Genomic DNA, 21,366 nt, shown 5'->3' with positions numbered 1-21,366 from the left:
GCTGATTCTGAGTACACAATTCAGCCACATTGCGTGCTTGAATATAGAAGCCGACCTGTGCCTGTAATAATTGGCCATTTCCATGCGATCATATACACGTGCTTGTGAAAGTAGTCGTCCCTATTTTCAGCCCACATCTGCCCCAAAAGATCTATCTGACATCAGGGGCGGGATGTAATGACACCCAAATTCGGTGGCCATGCAGGATGCCGGCCGAACTTGGACCTGTTTTTAAAGGGGCAATCACTTACAAGCATAGTTTTGCCTTGTAAGTGATTGCCCCTTTAAAAAAAATGTCCCAGCATTACATCCCGCCCTGGATCTCTGTACACTCACCTCTGAATTGCCCGCAGTCTCCACACCTACAGCACACTTATCTATGTGCAAATGTTCCATTGCCGCCCATTTATACCAATTTAGCTTCAAGCGGAGTTACGTCTCAGGTGCATGCGACTCTGAACAGCCCGCAGAAGTGTGGGATTGCATTAGATACGTGCACATTGCAAACTTACAAAGATATGGCCCCTTTGCATTTGCCTCTGAATCAGACACTAATACTGTATACTCTCCCTCTCTATACCCCACAGAGTGCAGGAATACTCAGGTTTTTTTTTAGAGATGAGCATTTCTGATTCGGTTCTTTTCACCAACTTATCACAAGTTGATGGCTATCCAAAACACGTGTGAGCTAGATTGCCAATGAGATGACATTTTCAGATCCATACGTAATTGAATCCGAACTGAAATGCTCATCTCTAGTTTTTTTAAACTGCTCATCAGGATTTGGGTGCTTGTTTCTTAGGCTGCATTTAGCAGCAACGTTTTTTAAATATTTTATTGTTATTGTTTCTTCATCATCAATCTGGGGGACGCTGCGCACTTACGAATCGGTTACAGCGTGTGGATGTGGAGTTTGGCACAGAATCTATTAAAACTAACTCTTCCCCCCCCCCCCCCCCCTCTAACCCCTCCCGTGTACAGTCTCATCGCAGACAAAGCCTCAGTTTTTAGATTTGTGCCTTGGAGGACAAGCACAGTTTCTTTTGCTGTTGGATTTTAGTTTCTGTTTCCTATCTGTTTTGTATTTATGCTTTGTTCCTGTATACAGACGACAAGCATATTATGAGTGAGGTTAGGTACAGTATGCACCGAGGAGGCACTGTATCAGGTATGACAGTCACAACCTGCCCTGGCACTGTTGTACTGAGTCCCGTAACCTCATATCTCCATCACCCATTTAGCGGGTGACTGCAGTGACACGCAGCAGGGTACTTGGGAGGAGCGCTCTGGGACACCGGTTGCCTCAGCGGAAGGTACGCTGTAGCCGCAGACATTCGTCCCCTGAAGGGGTTTTACGGCTGCAACACGCCATCCTCCGGAAGGGGATCTCAAAGTGTGGGCGGTTTCCAGCTTCCCGCCAAGCCCTTCCCACTCTGTTTTGCCCATCACTGTCTGTGGGAGCGGACTTGAGCAGCAGGGAGCCATTTCCTCACCCTCTCTATGTATACAGGCGGGGATCAGGCAATGCACAGTTTTTAGGGATAGGTAATAATTGTGCATCAACCCTTTTCTCTAACGTCCTAGTGGATGCTGGGGACTCCGTAAGGACCATGGGGATAGACGGGCTCCGCAGGAGACATGGGCACTTTAAGAAAGAATTTAGGTTCTGGTGTGCACTGGCTCCTCCCTCTATGCCCCTCCCCCAGACCTCAGTTTGATACTGTGCCCAGAGGAGCTGGGTGCTTTTCAGTGAGCTCTCCTGAGTTTGCTGAGAGAAAGTATTTTGTTAGGTTTTTTATTTTCAGGGAGCTCTGCTGGCAACAGACTCCCTGCATTGTGGGACAGAGGGGAGAGAAGCAGCCCTACTCTCTGAAGCTAGGTCCTGCTTCTTAGGCTACTTGACACCATTAGCTCCAGAGGGATCGTACGCAGGATCTCACCCTCGCCGTCCGATCCCAGAGCCGCGCCGCCGTCCCCCTCGCAGAGCCGGAAGACAGAAGCCGGGTGAGTATGAGAAGCAAAGAAGACTTCACAGGCGGCAGAAGACTCCGTGATCTTCACTGAGGTAACGCACAGCACTGCAGCTGTGCGCCATTGCTCCCACACACCTCACATACTCCGGTCACTGTAAGGGTGCAGGGCGCAGGGGGGGCGCCCTGGGCAGCAATATAAACCTCTTATTTGGCAAAAGGAGCATATATACAGCTGAACACTGTATATATGCATGAGCCCCCGCCAATTTTACACTTTTAGCGGGACAGAAGCCCACCGTTGAGGGGGCGGGGCTTCTCCCTCAGCACTCACCAGCGCCATGTTTTTCTCCACAGCACCGCTTAGAGGAAGCTCCCCGGACTCTCCCCTGCTTATACCACGGTAGAAGAGAGGGTTTTAAAGAAGAGGGGGGGCAAATAATTCGGCGCAGATAATAACAGCGCTACTGGGTAAACATTAAATTGCTGTGTTTTTCCTGGGTCATATAGCACTGGGGTGTGTGCTGACATACTCTCTCTCTGTCTCTCCAAAGGGCCTTGTGGGGGAATTATCTTCAGATGAGCATTCCCTGAGTGTGTGGTGTGTCGGTAAGTGTGTGTCGACATGTCTGAGGTAAAAGGCTCCCCTAAGGAGGAGATGGAGCAAATGTGTGTGTGAGTGGTGTCTCCGTCGACAACGCCGACACCTGATTGGATATGTGAAATTAAGTGCTAAGGTAAATTTATTGCACAAAAGATTAGAGAACAGACAGGGAATCTACCCATGTCTGTCCCTATGTCGCAGAGACCTTCAGAGTCTCACAACGCTCACTATCCAAAATAATAGACACTGATATCGACACGGAGTCTGACTCCAGTGTCGACTACGATAATGCAAAGTTACAGCCAAAATGGCAGGAAAGTATTCAATATATGATTATTGTAATAAAAGATGTTTTGCATATCACTGATGACTCATCTGTCCCCGACACGAGGGTACACATGTTTAAGGGGAAGAAAGCTGAGGTAAATTTCCCTCCTCTCATGAAGAAACAGAGCGGGAATCTCCAAACAAGAGACTGCAGTTTCCCACAAAGAATTCTCAGGGAGTATCCTTTCCCTACTAGGGCGAGGATACGATGAGAATCTTCCCCTAGGGTGGACAAAGCTTGTCACGTTTACCCAAAAGGTAGCGCTGACTTAACAGCTATCCTCAGGGATCCTGCAGATAGCATGCAGTAAAAGTACTTTGAAGTCCATTTACACACATTCTGGTACACTACTCAGACCGGCGATTGTGTCGGCATGGGTTTATAGCTCTGTAGCAGCGTGGACAGATGCCTTATCAGCAGAGATTGAGACCCTAGTATGTATATATATAATATGTATATATATATATATATATATATATATATATATATATATAAAAGATGCTGTCATATATATATATATATATATATATATATATATATTTATATATAAAACATGCCCAAAGAGACATTAGTCTACTGGGTTCTAGAGTCAACGCTATGTCGATTTCTGCTAGACGTGTCCTGTGGAACATGCAATGGACAGGTGATGCCGACTAAAAGAGGCATATGGAAGGTTTACCTTACAAGGCTGAGGAATTGTGTGGAGAAGGGCTCTCGGACCTGGTCTCCACAGCTATAGCTGGTAATTCTGATCTTTTGCCTTATATTCCCGCACAGCCTAAGAAAGCACGACATTATGAAATGCAGTCCTTTCGATCACAAAGAAACAAAGTCCGAGGTGCGTCCTTTCTTGCCAGAGGCAGGGGCAGAGGAAAGAAGCTGCACAACACAGCTAGTTCCCAGGAACAGAAGTCCTCCCCGGCCTCTACAAAATCCACTGCATGATGCTGGGGCTCCACAGGCGGAGCTAGGCCCGGTGGGGGCAAGTCTTCGAAATTTCAGCCACAAGTGTGTTCACTCCCAGTTGGATCCCTGAGCAATAGATATGGTGTCTCAGGCATACAAGCTGGAATTCGAAGAGATGCCCCCTCACCGATACCTCAAATCGGCCCTGCCAGCTTCCCCCCACGAGAGGGAAATAGTGTTAACTGCAATTCACAAATTGTATCTTCAACAGGTGGTGGTCAAGGTTCCCCTCCTTCAACAAGGAGGGGGTAATTATTCGACCATGTTTGTAGTCCCGAGACCGGACGGTTCGGTCAGACCCATATTGAATTTAAAATCCCTGAACATATACCTGAAAAGGTTCAAGTACAAGATGGAATCGCTGAGAGCGGTTATCGCAAGCCTGGAAGGGGGGGATTTTATGGTGTCTCTGGACATAAAGGATGCATACCTTCATGTCCCCATTTATCCACCTCATCTGGCGTACCTCAGATTTGTGGTACAGGATTGTCATTACCAATTTCAGACGTTGCCGTTTGGTCTCTCCACGGCACCGAGAATATTTACCAAGGTAATGGCGGAAATGATGATACTCCTGCAGACGCAAGGGGTCACAATTATCCCATACTTGGACGATCTCCTCATAAAAGCGAGATCAAGAGAGCAGTTGCTGATCAGCGTAGCACTTTCTCTGGAAGTGTTACGGCAACTCGGCTGGATTCTAAATATTCCAAAGTCGCAGTTGGTTCCTACGACTTGTCTGCCTTTCCTGGGCATGATTCTAGACACAGACCAGAAAAGGGTTTATCTCCCGATAGAGAAAGCTCAGGAACTCATGACACTGGTCAGGAACCTATTAAAACCAAAACAGGTTGTTAGTGCATCACTGCACTCGAGTCCTGGGAAAGATGGTGGCACATCATACGAGGCCATTTCCTTCGGCAAGTTCCATGCGAGGACCTTTCAATGGGACTTACTGGACAAGTGGTCCGGATCACATCTTCAGATGCATCGGTTAATCACCCTATCCCCCAGGGCCAGGGTGTCACTCCTGTGGTGGCTGCAGAGCGCTCACCTTCTCGAGGGCCGCAGATTCGGCATTCAGGACTGGGTCCTGGTGACCACGGTTGCAATCCTCCGAGGTTGGGGAGCAGTCACACAGGGAAGAAATTTCCAAGGTCTGTGGTCAAGTCAGGAGACTTGCCTTCACATCAACATCCTGGAACTAAGGGCCATATACAACGCCCAACGTCAAGCGGAGACCCTGCTTCGCGACCAACCGGTTCTGATTCAGTCAGACAACATCACCGCAGTGGCTCATGTAAACCGACAAGGCGGCACAAGGAGCAGGGTGGCGATGGCGAAGCCACTAGAATTCTTCGCTGGGCGGAGAATCACGTAAGCGCACTGTCAGCAGTGTTCATCCCGGGAGTGGACAACTGGGAAGCAGACTTCCTCAGCAGACACGACCTTCACCCGGGAGAGTGGGGACTTCATCAGGAAGTCTTCGCACAGATTACAAGTCGGTGGGAACTGCCACAGGTGGACATGATGGCATCCCGCCTCAACAAAAGCTACAGAGGTATTGCGCCAGGTCAAGAGACCCTCAGGCGGTAGCTGTGGACGCCCTGGTGACACCGTGGGTGTTCCAGTCGGTCTATGTATTTCCTCCTCTTCTTCTCATACCCAAGGTGCTGAGGATAATAAGAAAAAGAGGAGTGAGAACAATCCTCATTGTTCCAGATTGGCCACGAAGGACTTGGTATCCAGATCTGCAAGAAATGCTCACAGAGAACCCGTGGCCTCTTCCTCTAAGACAGGACCTGTTGCAGCAGGGGCCCTGTCTGTTCCAAGACTTACCGCGGCTGCGTTTGACGACATGGCGGTTGAACGCCGGATCCTAGCAGAGAAAGGCATTCTGGATGAGGTCATTCCTACGCTGATAAATGCTAGGAAGGACGTAAGAGCTCAACATTATCACCGTATATGGCGAAAATATGTTATTGGTGTGAGGCCAGGAATGCTCCTACGGAGGAATTCCAGCTGGGCCGTTTCCTTCACTTCCTACAGTCCGGAGTGAATTTGGGCCTTAAATTGGGTTCCATTAAGGTCCAGATTTTGGCCCTATCCATTTTCTTTCAAAAGGAGCTGGCTTCTCTACCTGAAGTTCAGACGTTTGTAAAGGGAGTGCTGCATGTTCAGCCTCCTTTTGTGCCTCCAGTGGCACCTTGGGATCTTAACGTGGTGTTAAGTTTCCTGAAATCCCACTGGTTTGAACCACTTAAAACGGTGGAGTTGAAATATCTCACCTGGAAGGTGGTCATGCTATTAGCCTTGGCTTCGGCTAGGCGTGTGTCAGAGTTGGCGGCTTCGTCACATAAAAGCCCCTATCTGGTTTTCCATGTGGATAGAGCAGAATTGCGGACCCGTCCACAATTTCTGCCGAAAGTGGTTTTATCTTTACATTTAAACCAACCTATTGTGGTGCCTGTGGCTACTCGTGACTTGGAGGATTCCGAGTTGCTTGATGTGGTCAGGGCTTTGAAGGTTTATGTAGCCAGAACGGCTAGGGTCAGGAAAACAGAGTCGTTGTTTATCCTGTATGCATCCAACAAGCTTGGTGCTCCTGCTTCAAAGCAAACTATTGCTCGCTGGATCTGTGACACGATTCAGCAGGCTCATTCTGCGGCTGGAATTCCTCTGCCAAAATCAGTTAAGGCCCATTCCAGTAGGAAGGTGGGCTCTTCTGGGGCGGCTGCCCAAGGGGTCTCGGCATTACAGCTTTGCCGAGCGGCTACTTGGTCAGATTCAAACACTTTTGCAAAGTTCTACAAGTTTGATACCCTGGCTGAGGAGGACCTCGTGTTTGCTCAATCGGTGCTGCAGAGTCATCCGCACTCTCCCGCCCGTTTGGGAGCTTTGGTATAATCCCCATGGTCCTTACGGAGTCCCCAGCATCCACTAGGACGTTAGAGAAAATAAGATTTTACTTACCGGTAAATCTATTTCTCGTAGTCCGTAGTGGATGCTGGGCGCCCGTCCCAAGTGCGGACTTCTTCTGCAATGCTTGTATATAGTTATTGCTTCAATAAGAGTTATGTTATGGTTGCATCAGGGTTTGACCTGATGCTCTGTTGTTTGTCATACTGTTGAATGGTTGTTATAAACTCATGTCATACGGTGTGATTGGTGTGGCTGGTATGAGTCTTGCCCTGGATTACCAAAATCCTTTCCTTGTACTGTCAGCTCTTCTGGGCACAGTTTCTCTAACTAAGGTCTGGGGGAGGGGCATAGAGGGAGGAGCCAGTGCACACCAGAACCTAAATTATTTCTTAAAGTGCCCATGGCTCCTGCGGAGCCCGTCTATCCCCATGGTCCTTACGGAGTCCCCAGCATCCACTACGGACTACGAGAAATAGATTTACCGGTAAGTAAAATCTTATTTTTTTCCCTCTATATATATATATATATATATATATATATATATATATATATATATATAGTTTTGTGTCCAGCATTTGGTGTTGTTGCTGCTTGAAGAAAGGGCTATTGCCCTGAAACAGCTGTCGCTTTGAAATAGCATTATTTCTGAACTAATTGCCTCCAGTGCCGTTCTTCTTTGGAGTGGTGTATATATATATATATATATATATATATATATATATATATATATATATATATATAGAAGAACTGGTATGGGCGGCACTCAGAATATAAATAAAGACGACATCACCACTGGTACAGTCAACGTTTCGGGGACCTCTCCCCTTTATCAAGACACAACCAGTACAATTGCAGCCAACACATATAAATACAAAAGCTCACCTAACACCAATCGTGGAGCCCGGCCCGCTCATTCCAGATGCCCCGGCTATGATGTCACCCGCGCGATCCTGTGCGGGGAATCACAGACAACTGGAGTAGAGACATGACTCGGCCCTTGCACGTAACGGTTGCCTAGCAACCACCCTGCGGGAGCATTCGATGCAGCTCACCTCGGTTCTCCGGCCTCAGCGTCACACACGTATGCCTACGTCAGACGCCCAAGTTCAGAAGCTGGGAGGTGTCACCGGACCTCTCGCTCGTAATGGTTGCCTAGCAGCCACACAATACAGGAAGGGCACAATAACATTTCGTAAAAGCATATGAAAATAAAAGACAAAAAAACAAAAGTGATAAACAAACTGAGTAAATAAAGATACATATAAACCCAAAATCCATAGGCTTAATAAAGGTCTAATCATTGGAGTGTGATCGCGCAGCGGGCGCACTGTGCATGCGTACCCCGGGAGCCCAGTGAGATGCTAAAAGCATCTTAGGGCTGCAATCGCCTCTGCCTGATTGATAGGCAGTCACGGGGCGTGCCAACGGCGCTAGAATGCTGTTGGTGGGGCGGGGACTGTTGCGGGGGCGTACCGTGGCGGCTACGTGAAATCACACGCAGCCGCTGCAACCCGGGACGCGGCAAGTAGCCGCCTGCCAACGTAGCTAGGAATGCTTGGAATGGTGACTCTGATTCAATGCAGACCTTGACAGCCGTTCCCTTTGAAGGGGAGTTCCTTTTTGGTTCAGAACTTACCATGATTTTTTCTAATACCACTGGGGACAAGAATCCATTTCTCTGGCTGGGTCCACAGGATAACATTGGGATATTGTCGAGCGACAGCGAAAATGGCACCAACACGGTCACGAGCTTTCTGGCCTCCCAGGATGCATTGGGGCCTCCACTATATAGTCCCGCCCACTGACTCAGTCAGATCAGTTTTTTGCTTGGTGCGGCAGGAAGCCGCATGGTCACAGGGCTGCTGTGAGAGCAGCCTCAAGCTTTTATTTTATTTTTATAGACTTGCTATATTGTTTTTTTGAGCGACTTATCTTAACAGCGTCTTAAACGCATACTAGAAAGAGTCGCTCCAACAACTCCCCACCGGGTCGCAACAACGCTTACCTTCGGGTATCAGTGCTGTCTCGACGGGCGTCTGTGTCGGATGTTCTAGCAGGTCCAGCAGACGTAACCAGGCTGTGGCCGGAGCATGGGGAGACGGTGAGTTCTTTGGACTTCCTCTTACTAGAGGGGTCAGGACACAGCTACACTGATTTGGTGGAGACTACAAACAGTCTGTTGATGCGCCGAACATCTCGAGTGTGACAGCGCTACGCTCCGGGGATCATAGGCACCAGGACTAAGTAGAGGCCGCGATCCTGGGAGTTTAAGTCAACAGGGGGATTCAGACGCTCTCCTGGCCGCCCCTCCTCCGAGTTCATGGCCAGTTCCCGCGTGTCTCTCGTTTCATGAACTAGATGACCTCACTTCCGTCTCAGACGCTACCACGAGGGTACTCGGTCGCAGCTTAGACGCTGCGGTTGTGTACACTGGATATAAACCCGCCAGACCGAGTCGCAGGCCTTAGCGTCTGCATACACGTGGAAGTCGCTCCGCGTCCATGTCCGTTGGTGAGCGTCCATGTCCGTTATCAGTTATCAAGAGCGGCAGTGTACACCAGTAGCGTCTGAATCCACTCAGCGTCTTACGAGCGTATTTGCTTGGATATGGAAGTGTGGTGAGTCTCCTTGTATCCCGCTCTACGAAGGCAGGGTATACAGTACTAAAAATTCTCTCTACTTCTTAGTATGCATTGTTAATTTTTAGTACCTATTGCATATGAGACCTGTATATTACTGTGTTTTCTGCATGCTATGTTGAAAAAAGAACCAGTTTAAAACAGAAGTACAATTTTCCTACTTATGTATAAGTTGTTATGGAGGTTGTATTCTCATATGGCAATGTCTAATGCTTGAACATGTGACTGACTGCTAGTATGTGTGCTGACTTTTCTGTGTAATGTCAGTCCTGTTCTGACCCCCAAATCAGGTGCACTGTGGTCAGATTGATCTCAACTCTATATACTGACATATAGGGTGATTTTCAGTCACAAATTGTGTAGTCAATAACAGGTTAATACCATGTCTTTGAGCGGCAAAAGTGATGAGGAGAATTTATCAAGCACTCCTACAGCCCTAACATGCTTATCTTGTAAGTCAGGGGTAATTGATATGAATCAATTGGTCACTTATGAGGGGTTGTGTGCAAACTGTTTCGCTTTTCAGCGAAGTAAGAAACAGGAGTTGGTTTAACCACCAACAGAGCCACCATGGAATATGTTTGCAAAGACTCTGTCTTCAATAGCGGACAGGTTAGCTCCGGTAGCACCACCTCAAGGGTTAGGTTAAACTATGAACCCATACATGCAGCTCCCTTCCTATGGTTTGGTTCCAGTAGCCTCTACAAGCAACCAGAGGACAGGTAAGACTAAGACAGATACGTCTGTGTGGCAGACTACACAAGATGATACATCGGATGATGATGATACAATAGATTCAACTCCGTTTGATGATCAGTCGCAGAGCTTTAGTTCAGAGGATGTAGCTGAACTTATTAATGCTGTGAAGGCTGTTCTCTCGTTGGAAGAGCCAGCCAAGACAGTGTTGAAAGCTAAAGCACCTGTATTTAACCGAACAAAATCAGTGAAAGCTGAATTCCCAGCGTCAGATGAGCTGACGGAAATGATGGATGAGTCTTGGGCAGTGCCCAGTAAAAAGTATAAGATTCCTAAGAGATGGGATTCTTATTATCCATTTCCTGCTGTGGATTGTTCGAAGAGAGAAGTTCCTCCAAAAGTAGATGCACATGTTCTGCGACTCGTGCATAAATCTGCTTTACCACTGTCATCTACCTCATTGAATGATGTCACAGACAGAAGGGTAGAGAGCCTGTTGAAAAATATTTTTTCTCTAGTAGGAGCAGTGGTAAGACCTGCTATGGCTTCGGCCTGGGTAGCAAAGGCAATGGGCAAATGGATAGAGGAACTAGAGAATGACATCCCTTCTCCTACTAGGGAGCAAGAGGATCGTTTTTGCCGTTTAAGACAATCTGCCCAGTATTTGGAAGAAGCAGCAATTGATGTAGGTACAGTTGCTTCTAAAGCTTCAGCCTTGACAGTAGTCACTCGCAGAGCAGTTTGGCTACGTACCTGGAAGGCAGATGCGGAATCCAAGAAAGAATTGGAAGCATTGCCTTTTGTCGGTAATATATTATTTGGAAAATCCTTATCGGATATCCTAGAATCAGAGGCTGAATCGAAAAAGGTCAGATTTCCGGCTGCTTATAACCCTAAGTCCAAGGGTTTAAAATGTCGCTAATTTCGTTGGCAAAGCGAAAGCTAAAGAGGAGCCTAAGCAACCCCAGTTTAAATCCAGGGGTAGGAAGCAGTGGGCTAGCAAAAAGCCAGCTTCCAAACCTGAACAGAAACCGTCAGCCTGAAGAGACGGGCCTCCGCCTGGAGGATTCCAGGGTTGGGGGCCGACTCCATCGTTTTGCACACATATGGCAACAGTCAACAGCAGATGCTTGGGTGCAGAAGGTAGTATCTCAGGGGTATGGGTTCCCATTCAGGAGGCAGCCTCCTCAAAGATTTTTTTGCACCAGCCTGTCTCGTATAGAGTCGAAGGCCAATGCCCTGCAAGAAGCAGTCCAAAAATTACTGCAGTCAGGTGTGATTGTCCCAGTACCTCCATCACAAAGGGGACAGGGGTTTTACTCCAATCTATTTCTAATTCAGAAGCCAAATGGGTCATATCGACCAATTCTAAATCTGAAAATGCTGAACAGATACATATGGATCCCGAAGTTCCACATGGAGACGTTACGCTCCATAATGTTGGCTATGGAACCGGGAGATTACATGGTATCTCTGGATGTACGGGATGCTTACCTGCATGTGTCTATAGCACTGTCGCATCAGTGTTACCTAAGGTTTGCCATCCTCCAGGAACATTTCCAGTTCCAAGCTCTGCCTTTCGGGCTAGCTACAGCACACAGGGTGTTTACCAAGATCATGGTGGTTATGGCAGCTTGTCTGCGCAAACAGGGGATAAGAATATTCCCATACCTAGACGACCTGTTAATCTTGGCACAGTCGCAAGATTTACTGTTGAGCCATCTTCAACAGACGATAGTTTGTTTACAGAGACACGGGTGGCTCATAAATTGGGAAAAGTCGTCCCTGAATCCGTCACAGCGGATGGTTCATTTGGGAGCCATATTGGATTCAAACCTACAGAAGGTTCTCTTACCAGAGAAAAAGATAGTCAAGGTGCAGGTCATGGCTCAGGAAGCGTTGCAGGCCCAGACAATGTCAGTCCATGCAGTAATGCGACTGTTGGGTTTGATGGTATCAACCTTCGACATGGTGCAATATGCGCAATTCCACTCCAGACCGTTGCAGCACCTTATTCTGACCAAATGGAACGGAAATCATCAGACGATAAAGAAGCAGATGATAAAGATTCCAGTAAACGTAAAAAGGTCTCTAGCGTGGTGGCTACAGACAGACCATTTAAACAAGGGGAGACCCTTTGGATAAAAGAGTGGCAAGTCCTGACAACAGATGCCAGCCTGCAGGGCTGGGGGGCGGTACTCGGAAGCTTATCGTTCCAAGGAAAATGGACCGCAAGGGAAAGTCGCCTGCCAATAAATCTGTTAGAAATAAGAGCCATTTACTTGGCTCTGGTTCAGGCAAAGTACAATCTACAAGGAAGACCAGTCCAGATCCGCTCAGACAATGCGACGGCAGTAGCATACCTCAATCATCAAGGAGGAACTCACAGCAAGAGATTGATGGAGGAAGTAACTCCCATTCTAAAATGGGCAGAACTCCATCTCCCGGCATTGTCAGCAGTATTTGTCCCGGGTGTACTAAATTGGGAAGCGGATTTTCTCAGTCGGCACACTATTCAGGAAACCGAATGGGCACTACACCCAGAAGTGTTTCAGACACTGGTGAACAGATGGGGTCTACCGGAGATAGACCTTATGGCGTCTCGTCTAAACAACAAAGTTCCGAGGTACGGATCAAGAACGAGGGACCCAGGAGCGGTCCTGGTAGACGCACTGTCATTAGAATGGAGGTTTCAGCTGGCATATCTGTTCCCTCCAATATCTCTGTTACCCAGAGTAATGAGAAAGATAAAACAGGCAAAAGGAGCAATCATTCTAATAGCTCCAGCTTGGCCAAGAAGGCATTGGTACACAGATCTGTTGAGAATGTCCGTGGAAGCACCGATACTGCTCCCTCAACGTCCAGATCTGCTAATGCAGGGTCCTTGTTGTCACAGTCATCTGGATCGCCTATCTTTGACGGCGTGGCTGTTGAAACCTCTATCCTAGAGGCTAAAGGATTTATGAAACAAGTAATCCAAACTATGCTTAGAGCAAGAAAGCCTTCTTCGGCCCGTGTGTATCATAGAATATGGCAAGCCTATATTCATTGGTGTACTGGAAAAAATTTCAATCCGAGATCTTTTAAAGTAGCTAGGATTTTGGATTTCCTTCAGGCAGGATTGGATAAAGTGAAAAAAGCAAATACTCAAATAAAGGCGCTAAGTATGGTTTCACATGAAAAATATATACTTAATGTCCATATATATGATAGAAGAATCCAAATTCAATGGGCGCCTCCTGTTGGAATGTGGAAGATTCTTCTAATCCGCACAATGTCTCACGATGATATGCAATGAAAAATGAAATAAACCATCATAGTGTAGTAAGTCTTTAAACGTCAGTATTAAATTATTCTCTCAGACAATGATGAATCAGCTAAGCCTGGATGGCTTACCCCACTCACAATGGACAAGATAGAACTCCGCACATAAAGGTATCTTTTATCCTGACTGTATGGATATATCGTGATAATGGATGCGTACCGTTACTCACTCTGAATCAGGCGCTGATCCTCACGTAGCGGTTTCTTTATAGACTGCTCCAAAGATGAACATGGGAGTGGTGATGTAAATGAAATACTATTTATTAAAACAAAATAAAACAATGACAGGGGGATCTAACATATACAACTCAGGGGTGGAAAAAGTGACACTGGTTTTGGCCGCCGGCCGAGAACGGCACTGACCAGCAAGATGTGAAGCACAATTCCAACCACAAGAGAAGAAAGTATGTGATCCACCCGACTGCACCCTTCCAACGCGTTTCTCCACGTATAGGGCTTTATCAAGGATTGGATAAAGGGTTGAAAGTTGCTTCCTTGAGGGCTCAAGTCTCAGCGTTAACTGTATGGTTTCAGCAGAAGATTGCTGATTTACAGGATGTACGTACGTTTTTTCAAGGAGTAGTACATATTCAACCTCCATTGGTTCCTCCTGCAGCTCCCTGGGATTTGAATTTAGTTCTTAAATTTCTCCAGGGTTCTCTGTTTGAACCACTTGAGAGAGCAGATCTTAAGTGGTTAACGGTTAAAGTTCTTTTTTTACTGGCAATGGCGTCAGCCAGAAGAGTGTTAGATTTAGGAGCATTATCATGTAAGTCTCCTTTCCTAAGTTTTTTTTCCAGACAGAGCAGTTCTCAGAACGAGATCTAGCTATCTTCCAAAGGTGGTATCAAAGTTTCACCTGAATGAAGAGATTGTAGTCCCAGCTTTTCAGGTATCGGGACTATCTGCGGGAGAAGCGTCGCTGGACGTGGTCCGGGCTTTAAGAATCTACATAGATCGTACTAGTGCCATCAGGAAAACAGATTCTCTCTTCATCCTCTACGGATTCCATAGAAGAGGATGGCCTGCTAGTAAACAGATGCTGGCGAGATGGCTCCGAATGGTAATATCAGAAGCTTATTCTCATGCAGATCTCCCTATTCCGGCTAATGTCTCTGCACACTCTACACGTAAGGTAGGTCCTTCTTGGGCAGCACAACAGGGTTCTTCAGCAGAACAGATATGTAGGGCAGCCACATGGTCTTCCATAAATACATTCATTAGACATTATGCCTTGGATACTTTTGCCTCTCATGACGCAGACTTCGGGCAAAAGGTCCTCATGTGCAATCAGGAGCGTCCCCACCACTAAAATGGCTTTGGGAATCCCAATGTTATCCTGTGGATAATCCTGTGGACCCAGCCAGAGAAATATACGTTATGGTAAGAACTTACCGTTGATAACGTGATTTCTCTTATGTCCACAGGTATCCACAGGGATCCCACCCTGACGCATCTGATTTGAGGCTCTAGACAATCACTAAAACCTCTTCCTTCTTGTATGGAAGGGTGTGCATGTGTGTTCTTATCGCCTAAACAGGTCTCTGCCTGATGTTCCTGCCTAAAATCGCTGTGGAAAGAACTGATCTGACTGAGTCAGTGGGCGGGACTATATAGTGGAGGCCCCAATGCATCCTGGGAGGCCAGAAAGCTCGTGATCGTGTTGGTGCCATTTTCGCTGTCGCTCGACAATATCCCAATGTTATCCTGTGGATACCTGTGGACATAAGAGAAATTACATTATCAACGGTTAGTTCTTACCATAACGTATATTTCTTCCAGTTGCTGCTCAAAAAACGAAACCAACGAGGTTTCGGTCCTTTCGTACCCAGGGCAAAGGAAGTTTCCAGTCCTTTCAGAATTTTTATAGATTCCCACACAGAAGGGCTTTCAGAGGTAGAGGAACTCAGGGAACCCGTAGACCTGCTGTCAAACCCACTGGTAAGACTACCGCATGACGGTTCCAGGCTTCCGGAGGGATCGCTGGTGGTCGGGGCCTGCCTACTTCAATTCAGGGAAAAGTGGCTTCAGTCGAACCCAGATCGTTGGGTGATTGGGGTCCTTTCTCGAGGTTATATTGTCGACCTCGAGTAACCACCTCCCAATCGATTTTTCATCACCCCCCTTCCTTGCGATGCTATCAGAAGACAGGCTCTCATTGAAGCAGTTTCCTCGCTTTTAGAGAATGGAATAGTTCTTCCAGTTCCCAGACATCAACAGGGTCAGGGCTTTTACTCCAGTCTTTTTCTCGTAAGCAAAACGGACAGTTTGTTTCGACCAATTCTCAACCTAAAGTGTCTAAATCCGTATCTTTTTGGTGGAAAAATTCAAGATGGAATCCATTCGGTCCATCATCAGCTCCATGAAGACGGGGGAGTATTTGGCCTCCATAGACATACATACATAGCCCCATTTGGAAAGGTCATCAACACTTAAGGTTTACGGTAGGCCATTGGAATTTCAATTTCGGGCTCTCCCAGTCGACCTGTCCACGGCACCACGAGTGTTCACAAAGATCATGGCTCACATAGTTGCAGTACTGAGACGTCACGTCGCTAAATACAGTATTAATGGCACTATACTGGAAACTACTGAGGAGGAAAGGGATCTAGGAGTCACTATTTCAGATGACTTAAAAGCAGGTACGCAATGTAACAAGGCAATGAGGAAGGCTAGTCAGATGCTTGGCTGCATTGGGAGAGGAATCAGCAGCAGAAAGAAAGAAGTAATAATGCCACTGTATAGGTCATTAGTACGGCCTCATCTAGAATACTGTATTCAGTTCTGGAGGCCATATCTTCAAAAGGATATTAATACATTAGAAACTGTACAAAGGAGGGCAACTAAAATGGTGCATGGCCTACATCACAAAATATACCCAGAAAGACTAAGAAATCTCAATATGTATAGTTTGGAGCAGAGAAGGGAAAGGGGGGACATGATAGAAACTTTCAAATATATGAAGGGTTTTAACAAAGTCCAGGAGGGAAACATTCTCCAAATGAAGAGAAGCAATAGGACACGAGGACATGCACTGAGACTGGAGGGGGGGGAGGTTCAGGGGAAATTTGCGGAAAAATTATTTCACAGAAAGGGTAGTGGACAAGTGGAATAGCCTCCCATCAGAGGTGGTAGAGGCTAAGACAGTAGAGCAATTTAAACATGCATGGGATAGACATAAGGATATCCTTACAAAGAAATAAGGATCAAATAAGGTTAGTGATAAAAAATAATATAAAATAAAAAATAAAAAATAAAAAAAATAAGGGGCAGACTAGATGGGCCAAGTGGTTCTTATCTGCCGACAAATTCTATGTTTCTATGTTTCTATGTCACCAGGTCACCGCAATCAGAGTTGCTCCTTCAACAACACTTACAACTCACAGTGGACACTTCGGTTCTTTTGGTGGATAGTGAATCTTCCGAAATCATCTCTCCTACCTTCTCAGAGAAAGATATTCCTAGGTCTCCTGTTCGACACCAGGAATCATAAAGTGTTCCTACCCCAGGACAAGGTGCAGGATCTGCAATCCAGAATACAACCGCTGTTACAATTACCTCGGGTCTCGGTCCTCAGGTGCTTGCAGGTGTTAGGCAAAATGGTGGCAGTGTTTGAGGCAGTGCCGTACGCCAGGTTCCATGCTCGACCTCTTCAGGCTCAGATTCTCAGATATTGGTCGAGAACGGGATCAAATCTAGACACACAGCTTCTTCCTCTGTTGGTTCAGACTCGACAGTCTCTCCTTTGGTGGCTTTGGAGCTCCACTCTGTCCAGGGGTGCTCCCTTCACAATTTGGTCTTGGATGGTGATTACCACAGACGCCAGCCTCATGGGTTAAGGGGCGGTGTTTCACTCTCATCATTTCCAAGGCCTCTGGAGTGGTCAGGAGTCGTCTCTCCAGATCAACATTCTGGAATTTAGAGCAATCCAATATGCCCTGCTTCAGGTGCAGCCTCTTGTCCAGGGCCATCTGATTCGCATTCAGTCGGACAATGCCACCGTAGTTGCATATAGCAACAAACAAGGCGGCACGAGGAGTTGGAGAGCCATGGGTGGAGTGCTGGGTTCCGGTCATCTCTGCTTTCAACATCCCGGGAGTGGAGAACTGGGAAGCGGATTTCCTAAGTCGCCACACAGTTCATCCAGGAGAGTAGGGAACTTCATCAGGAGATGTTTCTCGCACTCGTGGCTTGGTAGGGAAATCCCGACATCGACCTCATGGACGCTCGTCTCAACAGGAAACTGCATCTGTGAGGGTCTCGATCCCTGGATCCTCAGGCATTTCTAGTCGATGCCATAACCACTCCTTGGAGGTTTCGTCTTGGATATGTGTTTCCGCCATTTCCTCTCATTCCGCGTCTACTTCAACGGGTTCGTCAAGAAGGTCTCCCAGTCAATCTCATAGCGCCAGATTGGCCACGATGCCAGTGGTACATGCTTCTTTACAACATGGTAACCGAGGCTCCTTACCGCCTACTGCTGCACCCGGATCTTCTGCTTCAAGGACCTTGTCGCCACCACGATTTACCTTGTCTGGCTTTGACGGCATGGTTCTTGAATCCCGCATCTTAAGAGCAAAGGGTTTCTCTTGTTCTGTGGTGAAGACTATGCTTCAGGTTAGGAAGCCGATCACTTCTCGAATTTATCACAGAGTATGGCGTATCTACAGTACATTGCTTGGTGTGAAAAAAGAAAGGTTATGCCTAGTGTTTTTTGATTGTCACGTCTCCTATCCTTTCTTCAAGATGGTCTGACTAAGGGACTTCAGCTCTCATCTCTTAAAGGACAGGTTTTGGCCTTATCTGTTCTTTTTCAGAAACGGTTGGCTATGCTTCCGGAGGTTCACACCTTTCTCCAGGGGGTTCTGAGAATTCAACCTCCCTATGTTCCTTCGGTCCCTCCTTGGGATTTAAATTTGGTCCTTACAGCTCTTCAGAAACCTTCTTTTGAGCCTCTGGACTCTGTTGAATTGCGATTTCTTACCCTTAAGTTGTTTTTTTCTGTTGGCTATCACATCAGCTCGGCGTGTTTCCGAACTGGCAGCCCTTTCTTGCAGACCACCCTTTTTAGTTTTCCATGATGATCAGGTGGTTTTGCGTACTAAGGGGTATATTCTATTAGGGTCGGATCCATTCCGACATGCATTTGTCGGAATGGATCCGACAACCCCTATTCAATCTCATCTCAATTCGACTTTTAAAAAGGGGGGAGCCGCGGGGAGACCAGCGGGGACAGCCGCGGGCAGACGGAGGAGAGCAGCGTTACAGCAGCGCTGCAGGAGGTTGTCTCACAGCCGCCCGTCCTCACGGCAGTGTCCACCCGGTGACCTCACTTGCTGGAGCTGGGTGGCCGCTGCCGTGAGCGGCGCGGCTGTGAGACATCCTGCTGCAGCGCTGTGCTGTAGCGCTTCTCTCCCCTGTATGCCCTGCGGCTGTCCCCCGTCTCCCCGCGGCTCCCCTTCCCCTCTCCTCTGGTTCCCACATCTCAGTCCGACATTCTTTTTATGTCGGACTGAGATGGTCGGAAACAGGGCCAAATCCTGTCGAATTTGGCCCCGTTTCACTCAAAAGTACGTGAATCGGCAGCTATACCGCCAATTCACGTACTATTCGACAAGTCAAATTCCACGACTTGTCGAATAAAAACTGATGGGTCTGAATAGGTCGAATCATTATTTGACCTTAAAAAGTCGAAAACTGCCGTCTTTTCGACAGACAGCAGTTTTCGACCCTAATTGAATATACCTAAGCCTTCTTTTCTACCAAAAGTAGTTTCTGCTTTTCATCTTAATCAAGACATTGTACTTCCTGCCTTTGGTCAGGATTTATCTGCAAATAGTCACTTGGCTTTGTTAGATGTTGTTCGGGCTTTGCGTATTTATATTTCTCGTACAGTGGCCATTCACCGTACGGACACGTTGTTGGTTCTTGTTGGCGCGCCCAAGCATGCTTGGCCGGCCTCTAAGAATACAGTGGCTCGTTGGGTCACACCGGCTATTCGGCAAAGTTATGTTTCGTCTGCTGTTCCAGTTCTAGACCCACTATTATTTATTACCAGTTATTTATATAGTGCACACATATTCCGCAGTGCTTTACAGAGAATATTTGGGCATTCACATCAGTCCCTGCCCCAGTGGAGCTTACAATCTATTTTCCCTACCACATGTACACGCACACACATTCACACTAGAGTTACTTTTGTTGGGATCCAATTTACTTACTTGTATATTTTTGGATTGTGGGAGGAAACCGGAGTACCCAGAGGAAACCCACGCAAGTACGGAGAGAATATACAAACTCCACACAGTTAGGGCCATGGTGGGAATAGGACCCATGACTTCAGTGCTGTGAGGCAATAAGGCTAACCATTACACCATCACTACAGGCTCATTCAACTAGAGCTGTAGGTGCCTCCTGGGCTGTTCGCGTGGGTGCTTCTGTTGAGAAACTTTGCAGAGCGGTGACCTGGTCGTCTGTGCATAACTTCACAAAATTCTACTGTTTCCATACTTTTGGTATGGCGACTGCCTCTGTTGGGCGTCAAATTTTGCAGGCGGCGTTGCTGTCCGCTTCTCCCTCCTCTTATTAGCTTGCTTTGGGTTATCCCATTTGTAAGTTCGTAGCGTCCCCCAGATTGATGAAGGAGAAATGAGGATTTTTTTACTCACCATAAAATCTTTCTCCGAGTACATCCATCTTCAGTTACCTGCAACAAAATAAGTGTTGTAACTTTTGAACCATAACTGCTATTTCAAATCTGTTTGCAGCAATAAACTTTTCAGCAAATTATGTTGTTGTTTTACATGTTACTCGACCCCCTATCCATTTTGAAACACTGTTAGATTCAAGATGGCCAATTTCAAGATGGTGCCCATGTTCGGTACATACCCTAAAAGATAGCCCACCTCACGCATACCTAACTGGAGTATTCAGTTTTCCCATTACCTGCACAGTTTTTGAAACAAAAGGGTGTAATGCGACTTTTGAATCACCGTGTATAATTAGGAGCAGGACAGTCTGTTTCTAGAAAGGTGATGACTCATTGTACTGGATCATTGAGTGTCTCCTTTTGCATTACAGGGTTTTGGCTGAGCAGTTGAACCGGCAGCCTCGTACACCAAGTTTTACAGATTCAACAGTTTTAGGTACATGTTTGCCAGTTTTGGAAAGATGGTGCTGCAACATCTGGCCATAGGGGGTCATTCCGACCCGTTCGCTCGCTGCGTTTTAACGCAGCAGAGCAAACGGGTCCCTGCTGCGCCAGCGCTGTAATGCACCTATGCATGCGGGACGGCCGAAGGCCGTAGCAGGACATCGATCGCCTCTGCCTGATTGACAGGCAGAGGCGATCGATGGGTGGGAGGGGGCGAAATGGCGTCGTTTGGCCGCCGTTTCGTAGGCGCGGTCCAGCCAACGCAGGCGTGGCCGGACCGAACGGGGGGGGGCGGGCCGCAGTGGCTGCGTGACGTCATACACAGCTGCTGCGGGCCAGGGAGCGAGGAGTAGCTCCCGGCCAGCACGCTAAAGCTGTGCTGGCCGGGAGTTACTCCTGAAGTGCAAAGACATCGCCGCTGTGCGATGCCTTTGCACTTCTGCGAGGGGGGCCGGACTGACATGCGGGGAGGACTAGCCCCGTGCTGGGCATCCCCCCGCATGTCCGGAAAGATGATCGTAGCTGTGCTACATTACGATCAACTCGGAATGATCCCCATACTCTCTTATGATGGCAGCTTTAGGACATCCCCAGTGCTCCAGTATCCTAAGGATGAAAGTGAAAATGGGATTTTTATACTTGCTTTCAATTCTTTTCTTTGTCTAAAGGATTTAACGCAGGTCTAAAATCGCGTGATTACAACTTCATATTTCATATTCTCCCAATGTAGGTCGACTGCACAGTTCATTTAGATCATTACATTT

General features: G+C 47.3%; 1 protein-coding gene across 5 annotated transcripts in view; it reads left to right on the top strand.

Moving 5' to 3' along the window:
* The window catches only part of CNNM1 (cyclin and CBS domain divalent metal cation transport mediator 1), a 232,253-nt gene that overhangs the window by 107,190 nt on the left and 103,697 nt on the right, over window positions 1-21,366 (top strand). The gene's annotated exons all lie outside the window — the stretch shown is intronic.

The sequence above is a fragment of the Pseudophryne corroboree genome, chromosome 3 (assembly GCF_028390025.1).
Source record: "Pseudophryne corroboree isolate aPseCor3 chromosome 3, aPseCor3.hap2, whole genome shotgun sequence".
Lineage (NCBI taxonomy): Eukaryota > Metazoa > Chordata > Amphibia > Anura > Myobatrachidae > Pseudophryne > Pseudophryne corroboree.
This window is presented reverse-complemented; position numbering and strand designations above follow the sequence as displayed.